General features: G+C 41.1%; 1 protein-coding gene and 1 long non-coding RNA gene across 17 annotated transcripts in view; one reads left to right on the plus strand and one right to left on the minus strand.

Moving 5' to 3' along the window:
* The window catches only part of LOC144289566 (uncharacterized), a 35,758-nt gene extending 26,204 nt beyond the window's left edge, over positions 1 to 9,554 (plus strand). Inside the window, exon 3 of the long non-coding RNA XR_013357410.1 lies at positions 9,146 to 9,554. This is a non-coding gene — a long non-coding RNA (uncharacterized LOC144289566). The remainder of the gene's footprint in view (positions 1 to 9,145) is intronic.
* ATG7 (autophagy related 7) overlaps positions 1 to 13,324 on the minus strand; it is a 237,862-nt gene that overhangs the window by 57,568 nt on the left and 166,970 nt on the right. The window lies entirely within an intron of this gene.

Genomic DNA, 13,324 nt, shown 5'->3' on the forward strand with positions numbered 1-13,324 from the left:
ATGAAAAATGTTTTAAAAATAAATAAAGTCAGAGAAAAGGGAATGAAGGAGGAAAAAACAGAGCAGACAAATACAAATACAAAAGAGAATTAAATCTAACTAAATCAGTAATTGTATATAAGCAGTGTAAACAATCTAATTAAAGGACAAAAACTATCAGATTGTAATTTTAAAAACACAGATGCAACTAAAAACCCCTAGCAATTTACTTTTCAACAGGTTGAAAATAAATGATTTATACCATGGCAAATAACGAAAAGAAAGTTTTTGTTATGTCAATATAAGATAAGTAGATATTAAAGAAGGATCCTGAGAAATAGCTAGAGACATTTCACAATGACAAAAGGGTCAGTGCAACAGAAAGATGTTACTGTTCTAAACGTTTATGATCAAATAACTTAGCTTTAAAAGAAATGAAACAAAGCTGAGAGTAAAAAGAAGGAACAGACAAATCTATAGTCATGACTAGAGATTTTAACACACCTCTTTCACTAACAGAAGAAGCAGACAAAATATCAGTAAGGATACAGAAGATTTGAACATGACTAACCAATGCAATTTAACTGACACACGTAGAAGAGTATATGCAACAACTGCAGAATAGAGATTCTTTTCAAGTGCACATGGCACATTTACCAAAATAGATTATAATCTTAGCCATAAAGTAGGTCTCAACAAATGTCAAAAGATTAAAATCATGTTTTCTGACCACCATGGAAATGAGTTAAAGTGCAAGAACAGAAAGATGAGAAAAATCTCCAAGTGATTGGAAATTAAGCAACACATGTCTAAATAACCCATAGGTCCAAGGAAAAGTCACAACAGAACCTAGAATTAAGCTCTAAAAGCTAATAGGGCCTGTCCACGGCCAGGGCAATCAGGCAAGAAAAAGAGACTAGAGGACATTAGCTCTGGAAGAGATCCTGGGGCAGTAGACAAATCCTATTTTATACTGGAAGGGACTGCAGTCTTAGAAAGGTCAAATGGCATGTACAGGGTCTCAAGGATAGTCAAGAGGCAGGGCAAGGACACTAAATGCTGGCTCCCTGATTCCAAACACAAAGGACTTGCCCCCTTTGCTGACTTGACCATGTGCAGAAATCAACACACGAGAGTTAAGATATGGGATGATTCTAATTTTAACTCAGATTCATTTCTTTCATATGCCTCAAACTCTTGTCCTTTGTAGATGTTTATGCCTTTACTTCCATATTATACTCCATTTTGTTGTCTCTCATTTTCATACCCCTATTGATACAAACACTGTATTGATACAAACACTGCTGCTATTTACCTCTGGTCTGACCTCAGTTTGGCAAAATGAGTGGAAATGGAAAAAGAGTAAATAACAGGAGCTGCCCTCTGCCTACCGATCTGCATTTTGCTCATTCCTGACCAAATAGCGGCCTTCAAATTCATCCTTTCCTTCCTTCTTTCTATTGCTACTGCCTCCTCCTGTCTCTTGCTCAGGCCTCCACCTGTCCCTTTCCAATGCATGTCTTTCCCAGCTGCTAAAGGCATTTTTCTAACAGTCTCTACTGTGTCTCTTCGCTGCCTAACACAATTCTGAGTTCCCCAATTCATCAGGATGAAGTCCATTCAACATGCTCCCCAGACTAGCCTCAACCATTCACCTTCCTACCTTTCAAGTTTCATCTCTCTGCACCATCCCTACATACACCCTACCCTCTAGTTACCTGAAAAAGGCAGTATCTGTGCCTTTGAACCTACTGTTCTCATTGTTCATCTTCTCTGTTAGCCTTTTTTTTTTTTTTAAGATTTTATTTATTTATTCATGAGAGACATAGAGAGAGAGAGAGGCAGAGACACAGGCAGAGGGAGAAGCAGGCTCCATGCAGGGAGCCCAACATGAGGCTCAATCCTGGGTTTCCAGGATCACACCCTGGGCTGAAGGCAGCGCTAAACCGCTAAGCCACCGGGGCTGCCCTGTTAGCCTTTTTAGATAAAGCTGAAATGACCTATCTTCTGTGAAGTCTTTTCTGTCCCCAAACTGGAATCAATTCCCTCTTTGACACTCTATACTTTTCCCCTGTACACAACTAGCAGTCTTTATATTTCTGGTGTTACAATTATAAATGTATGTGCCTGAAGCCTTTAGCACCACAATGCAACCTTACTGAAGGCAGGGCTGTAACCCCTGTCTAGCTTGACACGGGAGTAACTGATTGCCCCAGTATCTGGGGTTACAGAAGATGAGCCTTTTCTAACATAGAAGAAATAGAAATATCAGCTGGCCTGCCATAAACATAGGTACTTAGAAGGGATGATATGGGTGGAAGTCAAATGGTATCACCAGCAGGCCAGGACTGCTCCACAGTGGTGCACAGTGTGTACTCTGCTGAAAGGTCATTTCCTCTCTCCGGGTCTGCCCACTGTCTAGAGAGCCATGACCAGAGTCTAGTGAGATGTGTCTGTGGGAATATAGCTTGCCAAAGTACAGCAGGGTACTAAATAGGTGGATGGCCTCAGTCATTAGGAGCTTTTTCAAGAGGAGCTTTTCTTCCCTGAGAAGAAGTCTGAGGTAAAGGCCTAAGTTTATTTGGAAGGAAAAAAAAATTCCCAGGTGATTTCCAAGAGCACTCTCCAAATTAAAAACTCTGAGGTAAATCAAAGTGCTGTCTCTCAGATAAAGACCTGCTTCTATGAATCATTAGCTTCTTTTTTTTTTTTTAAAGATTATTTATTTCTTTATTCATGAGAGACACAGAGAAAGAGACTAAGCTACCCAGGTGCCCCTGAATCATGAATTTCTGAAACAGAAAGAATCATTTGTTCAGTCTGTGAATCAATGAAGGATATAACAATGGTGAGAAAAGGTGGGTACTGTGTGTACAAGGAACAAGTACAAGGATGTTTGTTGGGGTATTTGTATCAAAAGCTTAGCTTAGGGGATGCCTGGGTGGCTCAGAGCTTGAGTGTCTGCCTTTTGCTCAGGGCGTGATCCTGGGGGTCCCGAGATCGAGTCCTGCATCAGGCTCCCTGCATGGAGCCTGCTTCTCCCTCTGCCTCTCTCTGTGTCTCTTATGAATAAATAAATAAAATCTTTTTTTTTTTCAAAGCTTAGCTTGGAAACAATTTAAATGTTTTTCAGCAGAAGAATAGATAATTTTCAAATATGTCAACAATAAAATGCTCTGGTGAAAATGGGTGAACTGGTGCTCTACCAGCAGCATGGATGAATCTCAAAAATATACTCTTGAGTGGAAAAAAATAGTTGTGGAAGGCATTATATAAATGATGTACAATGTGCCATCATTTATATAAAGTTGTAGGAAAAACAAGGCAATACCTTATCTAGGGAGATATCACACATGCAGTCAGGTTATAAAGGCACACAGAAGAATGATAAGGAGCATATTCAAGGTGAGGCTTATCCCTGGGGGAAGGGGAGAGGGAAGGCCTGTGATCAGGGAAGGGGAGGTGGGGCTTCAATCAAATATCCCAGTCACTCTTTTTTCTTTTTTAATTTAAAATTTTAATTATTTTTTACGTTTTAAAAAAGATTTTATTTACTCATTTTAGAGATAGATGGAGAGAGTAAGAAGGTGAGAAAGAGAGAGCTGAGTAGGGGGAGGAGCAGAGGGACAGGGACACGCAGATTCTGTGCTCAGCATAGAGCCCTACTTGGGGCTCAATCCCATGACCCTGAGATCATGACCTGAGCTGAAACCAAGAGTTGGATGCTTAACTGACTGAGCCACCCAGATGCCCCATCCTAGTCATTCTTTGGCTGAGTGTGGTATGTACACTTTCATCACATTCACTAAGTCTTTTTGCATGCCTGAAGTATTTCATAATAAAGTTAATAGTGAAAAAAAAGTTCTCAAATGTTCTATGTAAAATCTCCAGTGTTAGGTATTTTAATGCTCTGAGTGCAAAGGATAAAATCCACCATGAGTTTATCAGTCTCTTTTAAGTAAGAGGTGAACTGGGTTCCCTGCCAGGCCTTGCATGGGCAAAACACTGTTCTTAGTGAACCTTGCCTCCCTAACCCTCCCTACTCCCATCCTGACTCTTCAGCTATAAGCTGCATTGTATGCTTTTCTTCTGAGACCAAGCAAGCAGATCAGCTGCAACACCTACTGCCCAGTGTAACAAGTCTCATGCCTGCCACAGAGTGAGTCCCCGTGGACCTCTCAGGAGGCTGCAGCGTTATGGAAGGAACCCTGGAGAGATGGCTCAGGGGATGTATGGTTACTAGCTGTGCCACATGTCCAAGTCAGTGGACCTCTCCTGGCCTCGGTGGCTTCATTTGTAAAGTGGGTGGTTTGGATCTCTCAGTTACATCCCTTCCAGCTCTGAAATCTTTGGCACCGTAAGCTACATCCAAAACACTTTCAGTTCTGGTTCTCACCAAGGAGGAAACCTTGAAATCAGTTGCCTCTTGCCCTGAAGTCTGACACTGGAGAGCCTCACCGGTGTCAGAGTGAGCAAATTATTTATTAACAGTGTTCCACAGAAATGCTTTCCGGCTTGCCTGAGTCACAGTGAAAACAGGAAGCCCACACCTTTTTCTTCTGAGGACCATCCCATGTGCCTACCACCTTCCACCAGCTGTAAAAACGTCTTCATGAAACCCCCACAGAGCAAAAGCCAAAGGGCACTGTGTGCGGGAGGGGGCGGGATGTTGGGGCAGGAGGCATGCCGGCTGCTTGCCTACAGGAAACCCGCAGTGAAGTCTGGACAGTCCAAGGAGGAATCTGTCCAAGAAGTTTGCCTGGAGATAAGGCACTCCCTACGTAGTTTCTGACCCCCGGGCATAAATTATTTCATTTATCCAATAATGGCACAACAGTGAAACTGAGCATACAACGTGGAGTTTAAAATTTTTTAAAAATTATAATAGCTTCCCCCCACCATTAAGATAGAAAATGGAAGCACATCTACAAGATTCACAAGCTAAGTCTCCTTCCAGTCCTGTCCCAAGCCAACCAATTCTCTTCCCTAGTAGCAACCACTGTTCTCAATTTCTGGTATAACCTTTAGAGTTCATGGTGTACAAGAATATAAACATATAAACACACACACATATATATACACGATTCTTAAAAAAAATACCACACGTATTCTTTATCCTGGTTTTTGGCAATTTTTTTTCTTTTGAAATGTTTCAAACTTAGAGAAAACCTGAATCAATACTCCCATCCTACTCCCATAAATATATTGATATTTTCCCACATTTTTCTCTTAATCTATGTTTATTTTTTTTCCCTGAACCAATGAAAGGTATACTGCAGACATCATGACACTTATCTTCTGAATACATCAGCATGTGTCCTGCAAGAGTAAGGGCGTCTTCCTACACACCCATAATAACATCATCACACCCATGAAAATTAACATTAATTCAATACTATATCTTAATGTGGAGCCCATATTCAAATTTCCCCAACTACCTCAAAAGTGAACCTTGCTTTTCAAATTTACCATCTATCCAGGAGAATTTCCTGCATCCAAATAGAAATTTCTCAATCTTTGTGACAGGTAAATAATAATGGGTAACATCTATTAAGTGCTTATTGTGTGTAAGGCACTTTTCTAATATTTTTCTTCTGCCATCCCTGGGTTAATTTTCCTTTTTTTTAAAAATAATGTCATAAGTTTGATGCATAATTTCTTTTATTTTCATTCATTTTTGTTATTCATTAGAACTTAGGTTGGTGAATTTTCCTAAGTACCATGTTAGCTGTGTCAAAAAAAATTTGTGTCAAATTTTCACATTATTTTCTAGACAGTCTACAGCTTTCATTCTGATTTCCTCACTAACCCAAGAGGAGCTTTTAAAATTCCCAGTGATGTTTTATTTTTGTGTTTTAATTTTTTAAATTTGTGCTTCCTAGTTATATTACAGAGTGATCAGATATGTTTTCTGTGCTATTTCTACTTTTTTTGATATATAATGTAGCTTTCTTAGTGTCCTATATATGGTTAATTTTTGTGGCAATTGAAAAGAAAAAGGTTTATTAATGAATCTATTTTATAAGTTAAGGAAACAGCAGTTTTATGTCTCCACATCCATACCAAATTCAGCATGTTAGAATTCAAGTATTTGAATTCTATTCAAATATATTTTTGGCCTGGGAGTTTGAGACATTTCGTCCTTACTACTCCATCATACAATTGTGCTTATGTGGGTCTTACATGGCATATTGTTTCTACTGAATTAAAGAACCTTAGCAATAGAAAGGAATTTAAAGGGCACTTAAGCCAACCTCCATTTAGTATAGGAATTTCCTTTACAACATCCCCAAAAGATGTTCAAATGGATTTAATTTGAATTATTGCCATGCCAGGGAACTCCATACACTGCTGAAGTTGACGTTGTTGGTGCTTATGGTCCCTAGCAGATGCCCAAGGATTAAAGTCCTCATTAAGTATTAATTGGCTACTCCTATGAGGACTGCATTGTTCAATGCACTTTGCGGAACACATTAGAGAAGGGTGATACTACACTAGAGCTGTGGTTCCCAAGGTGCGTGCCTCAGGGCAGTGAATTTGCATCATGGGATGGGATATTTTATTTTATTTTTTTTTATTTTATTTATTTATTTTTTAATTTTTATTTATTTTATGATAGTCACAGAGAGAGAGAGAGAGAGAGGCAGAGACACAGGCAGAGGAGAAGCAGGCTCCATGCACCGGGAGCCTGACGTGGGATCGATCCCGGGTCTCCAGGATCGCGCCCTGGGCCAAAGGCAGGCGCTAAACCACTGCGCCACCCAGGGATCGGATGGGATATTTTAAACTTTTCAGGAAAATGTGACAGATAATATCTGTCAGGCACCAGATCAAGGTAGCATACAGCTTCAACATTATAGTTTGTGCTATGTTCCTTTTGATGACCTCATATCTCTGCAAAACTGGGTTTTTGGCAGTCATATCATCATAGTATTATGTGAAAATCAACACAGAACAGGAAAGGAATGTGGCAGTATCTTATCTGATTCTAAGCTTTGGGAAGCTGTGCAGTACCCAACAGATCCTGTTAGTAAATAATTGGTTATTTCAGAATAAAACAATTATTTTTTTTCAATTTATGTGCAGTATTTTTTCAAAGGGCTAATAATTGTTAGGCCAGGACTACTTATTGAGTCATAATTGCTTCATAAATGAAAATTCTGTGTATTTCTTTTGGCCTAATGGGCTCTGTGGAATAATTTCTGAGACACTGAGAGCACTGTGAACTGAGAAAGTCTAAGAATTTCTCTGGGAGCTCATAGATAAGTCTTAGAAACCAGAACTCATATGACAGCAATGCAATCAGGATGTCAAATGTCACAGTTATACAATCTCATAGAATCAGTACACATTTCAGGAGATCAGAGTGGAGGGAGTACGGTCAGACCGGAGCACAGCATAGGACAGAGTCAAACAAGTGGGACTGGCCAGGCCCCTGGCGGGTGGGAATGCCTGAATCACAGACAGGAGAAGGAGAACCTTTACAAGAATAGAGAGGATTGGGAATGACTATGGTCTGTTCTGGTGAGGACACTGGTCTGGTGGGGGGCCTTGGAGGGGCAGTTGAGGAGTTCAGAGCTTTGACTGGGTGTTTGGTCCCAGCAGTAATACATTAAAAGCCAGCATTTTCAGAAGATTAATCCAAGCAGGGTAATAGATGGACTGGAGGGTGAGAAGGTAGGAAATTATATCACCTGAAATAGCAATGTGCCTGTATAGGACAAGCCTGATATAATACACCATAGGAGTCAGTACCCTCCTTCAGCAGCCACACTACATGAGGTCCACAATGGAAAGTTCTCAAAGCTATAATCCTGAGAACAGGAATCATAGCCCTTGATTGCATGCCTTGATAATTGCTATTTTAGGATTCTTTCTAACTGAGGCACACTGGAATTGAGTTTACAGAAATTCTGCTTGGAGATCATAGCCTTGCTTCTAGGAAAGTATACAAAAAAGAGGGGTTAAACATAGAATAGGAGAAAAAAATACTGGATCGAAAGCCAGGATACCTGGAATCCAATTTCATTTTGACCAAAAACTCAGAGTCATTCTAGGCCTCCACTTCTTCACTCTTAAAATGAGGGCTCTATGATGTGAGACATGAAGAAATCCTGAATTGCCAAAGAGGGCTCATTTCTATCTGAGGAATCAGGTCCAATCTTTTTGTATAATGATAAGTCGAGCCAAAATTGTGGTTTTAATATTTCATTCCAATTTGCATGAAGCATTTATATCAACAAAGGGCTCTATATTATTAAAATATCATAATCTGGGCTTCTGTAAACTATTATTACTGTAATAGCAGTGAATGTATACAATAGACCGGAATATTGGCAGAGACTTCTAGGGAACAAAAATGAGCTTCATGTACCAAAGCTGCCCCATGATGACGATTCACAGACATTTAAAATAAAAATTAAGCAAATATCTGCTTTGTGTCTTGAGGGAATAAACAAGCTCTGTACAAGCTGCCTGAAGACAGAGTAGGAACATCCAAGTATGATAGGGAGAAGATGATGGAAAATCAGGGGAAATCAGGGAGCAAAATGACTGCTTAGAACTTGACACAGTTACAAACACAAGAATACCCAATAAAGGCCACATCAGAAAGGACATTAAGAAAGTCCTATGGATTTGTGTTTATTTTAATTCAAGCAATGACAGCTTTATTTTTCCTTTCCAACTTCAGAAGGAATGATAATGCATTCTACACAATCAGCACTACTGATTCTTTACTCAAATTGGGTAGAAGATCAAATGAGACAGTATTGGGGACCTCCTAGGGTGATGGGATTATTAAATGTCTGGACCTGGTGATGAGTCACAGAAGATGTCTCTAGCTTTTTAAATGGCCCCCGGATATTACAGTCTCTTTGATAGCCCTGAAATGTCTTTTTAGAGGCACTGGTCTAGTGGGGGCACAAAGCCTCCATGGCCGCCAAAGAAGACCAGGATAAACCTAGCCACAGTAGGCTTCCAAACACAGCTCTGGGTGGCTTTTGCTAGGGTAGGGAGGCTGAGATTGTTTTATGGTGGAGGAAGTGGGGGAGGCAAAGGGAGGGGGAAGAAAAAAAACACTATCTCATCCTTGGGAAACTAGCACAATGACTTCCCTGGATGAGTTTGTTCAAGCGAAATCTCTACCTCCCACCCTTGCTTACAGGTCAGCGAACCCATTCACAGATTAGGAAGTGACCCACCAGCACCCAGAGTGAGAAGAGGGGCGTGGTGGTGGAAACGTTTGGAGAGAATGCCGTATCCTGTTTAACTTGGCCTTGCCAACATTTCTTTAAAGAGCAAAACGTCCTACTTCCAATGGCCTTTCTGTTCATAAAACGGGCTGTTCTCCACATTTACGAAATCACTCTCCCTGCTTCACTTCACCTCTCCTGCATTACTCTACTCATCTGTGAGACAGGGAAGGAGCTCTAACTTACATCATAACACCGCTGTGGAAAAATGCCTGGAAATAAAAATGTGATATGCTTGCAAAAGGTAATACAATGCAAGTCCTTACAGTGCAACATTCCCTGGATATGGTCTTTATCTCGTTACTGGCCACTCGGATAAGAGTGAATGTGGGAAATAAAACTAGATAAAGTATGCTGGTGGCCAGAACTAAGAAGGGCTCTCTAAAGCCACATTTATGAACAAGGGCAAAACACAAACTTTGTGACAGTGACGGCCACTGGGAACACTATCTTAAAGTTTCAGAAAGTGTAGAGTCAGCATTAGTACAGACGCAAAATCTTGGATAAGGCTGCAGGTGGATAAATAAAGCCTCACTGTTGATGTGCTAGCAAAGTGCCTTTTCCCCATGGCCTTAGGGAAACTGCCTATGACTCTCAGCAGAAATAACTTTTGAGGGGATCCCTGGGTGGCTCAGTGGTTTAGCGCCTGCCTTTGACCCAGGGCGTGATCCTGGAGTCCCAGGATTGAGTCCCGCGTCGGGCTCCCAGCATGGAGCCTGCTTCTCCCTCTGCCTGTGTCTCTGCCTCTCTCTCTCTCTCTATATATATATATCATGAATAAATAAATAAAATCTGTAAAAAAAAAATAACTTTTGAGTAGTTTGGTCAGGACACCTCCACTGCCTGTCAACCAACAGAACAGGGAGCTGCCAATATCACTGAGATCATGGGGTTGGAGTCTGCTTCACTCTGTGTCCTTGTAGGAGACCACGTGAGAGTAAGGGTACCCAAATCTTCATCTGCTATGGTTTCCCATCCTGTTGCCCCACCGTATCTACCCAAACTTCTCTCTCATCGTCTCCCATCATCACCTCATATCTGCCTACCTTCACTGGGTGCTCCTCAATTCTGTCACACTTCAAGATCCATGACAGTCCCTGCCTTCTTCCCCAGATGTTCTAATTCATGACCACCTTACTAGAGCTCACCTGAGCCTTCACTGTGCACCTATGAACAACCATAGAACATCAGGGTTGTTTCTAGGGCATCTTGTTCCAAAGATCTTTAGTGCATGAATCCCTCTCATAAACCCTCTGACAAGTGGCCACTGGGGCCCTACGACTGGTATGAGGTCCATCCTCCATAAATGTGAGTCCTTTACACCCACACGCACTCATGAGGCCACCTATTTCTTCTGTTCGGCAGCTTCAAGTATGGGTAATGGAACCAGAGACTCTCTCTGTAACCTCTCCCTAATCCTAAGCTGGCCTTCTAGGGCATATCCTTGTGTGCCTCACATACGGGACAGCCTTCGGATATTTGGGGATGAGACATAGGTGTCCTTTTTCTTTTTCCAACTAACTACCCCTTCTTTTATTTGAGAATGTTCCAGGTAACATGGTTTCTGATCCTGGTTCTCAACATCTTTCAGCATCTTTAAGTGCAGTCATCTGAAATGAGGTCAGTATTGTATCCAGGTTTGGGTACTGGCCATTCAGTTTTGAAAAATGGGAGTTTGCAGTACAGAAGCTGTATGTTATGCCCCTTCATACCATGGCTTCACTCACACAGTACTTGCAAGCATCCATGATCTCTCCTCACAGGTGCTATTTATTGCGTCTCTCCCATTCTAGACTCACAGAAGCTTTTTTAATGATCTAAGGATTTACACTTGTGCCTGTTATATTTCAACTTTCTAGGTTCAGCCTTGTGTCCATCATGATCTCTTTAGATCCTGATTTTAGTGCCCTTCTAGGTTTAGCATCACCCATGAATTAGTTAGACGTGTCTATTCTGTTGTAACCTAAATCATGGATAAAAATGCTGAAAAAGTTTTGAGAACTTATTCCTTTTGACACATCATCTTCCCTTTGGGCTGCAAACTACATTATGCAATACCATCCATATAATAAATGCTTATGTACATTGTTAAATTATTCCAAATTCTCCCCCATATACATTATAATTATATTTTCATGGTAATGATGGAATCTATCTCAATTTTCTTGCTGGGTTTATCCTCTCTTAAGTCTCCCTCTTGCTTTTGCCCTCAGAACTTGGGGAACACAATGTAGCCTGCAAAGCCCAAGAAATACACATTATGTCAATAACATGTTCCTTAAATCCTTTTGTGGAGTCTATCCTGATTGGCTGTAAAGTCAGAATGTAGAAAACCCATCGCATTAAGGCAGACAACATTTGTGAATCCTCTGATTTCCTGTTTGGCTCCAATGTCAATATAATAATAGCTTCTTGTAGATATTTTTACTGTAGGATAAACAGACTAAGCTCCACTTTTAAATACAAGGATTTGAGTAAGGCAGTGCATGCCAAAATGGGGGCTTCTGTGTACCTCCTATAAAATCATCTTGTAATATTCCTTAGTAGAAACAGCTCAAGATGGTCAACGTTAACAAGGGGAGTGCAATGGTGATAGTCCTCATCAAATGCATTCCCCATCCCCAAGAGAACTGAAAACATAATCAGGGGAAAGATAATCCCACTTTGACAGAAAAAGGAAAACAGGAATCTAAACATGTTGGAAGCTCAGTGGCTATTTGATGATTCTAAGAACCACACTCTTGTTCAGCTTAGAAAACACTATACCGTGAGGTTTGGACGCCAGGGAAATAGGACTAAGGTCCTAGGGCATCTGTTTCTGTTCCTTTTCAGACTCTGGGATAGAGCATGACTGGCTAGAAAAGATGGGGATTTCACTTCCCTGACCATGACCTGGTTGGGGGTTGTGGCTGGTGGGGGTAGAGGGCATATTAGAATGTGTGTGTAGGTGGGGAACGTAGGAAAAGCATTTCTAATATGACTATTACTTTGTTTCTTTTTGATCATAGCAGGCTATCTAATACATTATAAACTTCGAATTCTTAAATGATATTAAGTAGAAAATCGGGATTTAGGGGTGGGCATAGTTGCAAAAAGGTCAAGAACCCAATGCAATCTAAGGTGATAAGAGGTTGAAGCAGTAGTTACCTTTGGGGTTACTGCAAGAAATGGGTCCAAGGCTCTGGAGTACTGGAAATGTTCTGAATCTCAGTGTGGGTAGTATTTACACAGGTGTGCAGATCAGAAAAATTCATTGAGATGTATACTTCAGATTTGTACACAATCAAGATTTAGTTGTATATAAATTATACAACCCTCAAAAAGTTAAAAAAAATAACAAAAAGGTTGAGAACCACCAGCTTGGTAGCCTCGTACTAGCCTTACTATCATCCCCTTTAACTTATGGTACTGGTATGAGAGGGGTGCCCAGCTCTTTATCACTCCAATGTTTATAAGATACAAAAGGATGTTGTTAACTTGGGGAAGCTGAGAAATTATACCACCCATCAAAGTAATCTTTCAACAAGCTGAATTCTAGGTCTTCGTGAGGCCTGATGCAAAGCTGGGGTGTCTCTTAGAGCCAGTTGGGACAGCATGAACCCACGGGAAGGAAGGGTGATGGTCCCCAGACACAGCTTTTCAGACCTGCAGGAAGAGGGTCTGCTGGGGCCAAGCTACCAGCTGAAAAGACACAGGTCTGGGGTAACAAGTACCTTTCTTTGCTTCTAGCTTCCAACCGAGGGACAAGAGGTCAAAGGAAACCAAAGGGAAGACATTCTAACTCTAGGGAAAGGTAGTGGGTCTGAGAAGCGAGGCTGAGGCCTTGGGGTCTCAAAGGAGGCAGCAGACCCAAATACCATGAGACACTGAGCGCTGCTGCCATTTCCACAGCTGCTTCTGGCACTGGGCCAGGGGTGGGCAATTTCCCCTCTTTCACAACATCAATATATTCGCATCATGAACTTTCCAGTTTAAAGGCAGGCAGACCAGGAGAGCAGAGTATATAGAGTGATAGGAGACCAGAGAGGGAGAAAAGATTTCCAGGATGTGTCTCACTTGCTTCCACATGTGGAGGATAAAGGGTACTCTGG

Source organism: Canis aureus, chromosome 19 (assembly GCF_053574225.1).
Source record: "Canis aureus isolate CA01 chromosome 19, VMU_Caureus_v.1.0, whole genome shotgun sequence".
Classification (NCBI taxonomy): domain Eukaryota; kingdom Metazoa; phylum Chordata; class Mammalia; order Carnivora; family Canidae; genus Canis; species Canis aureus.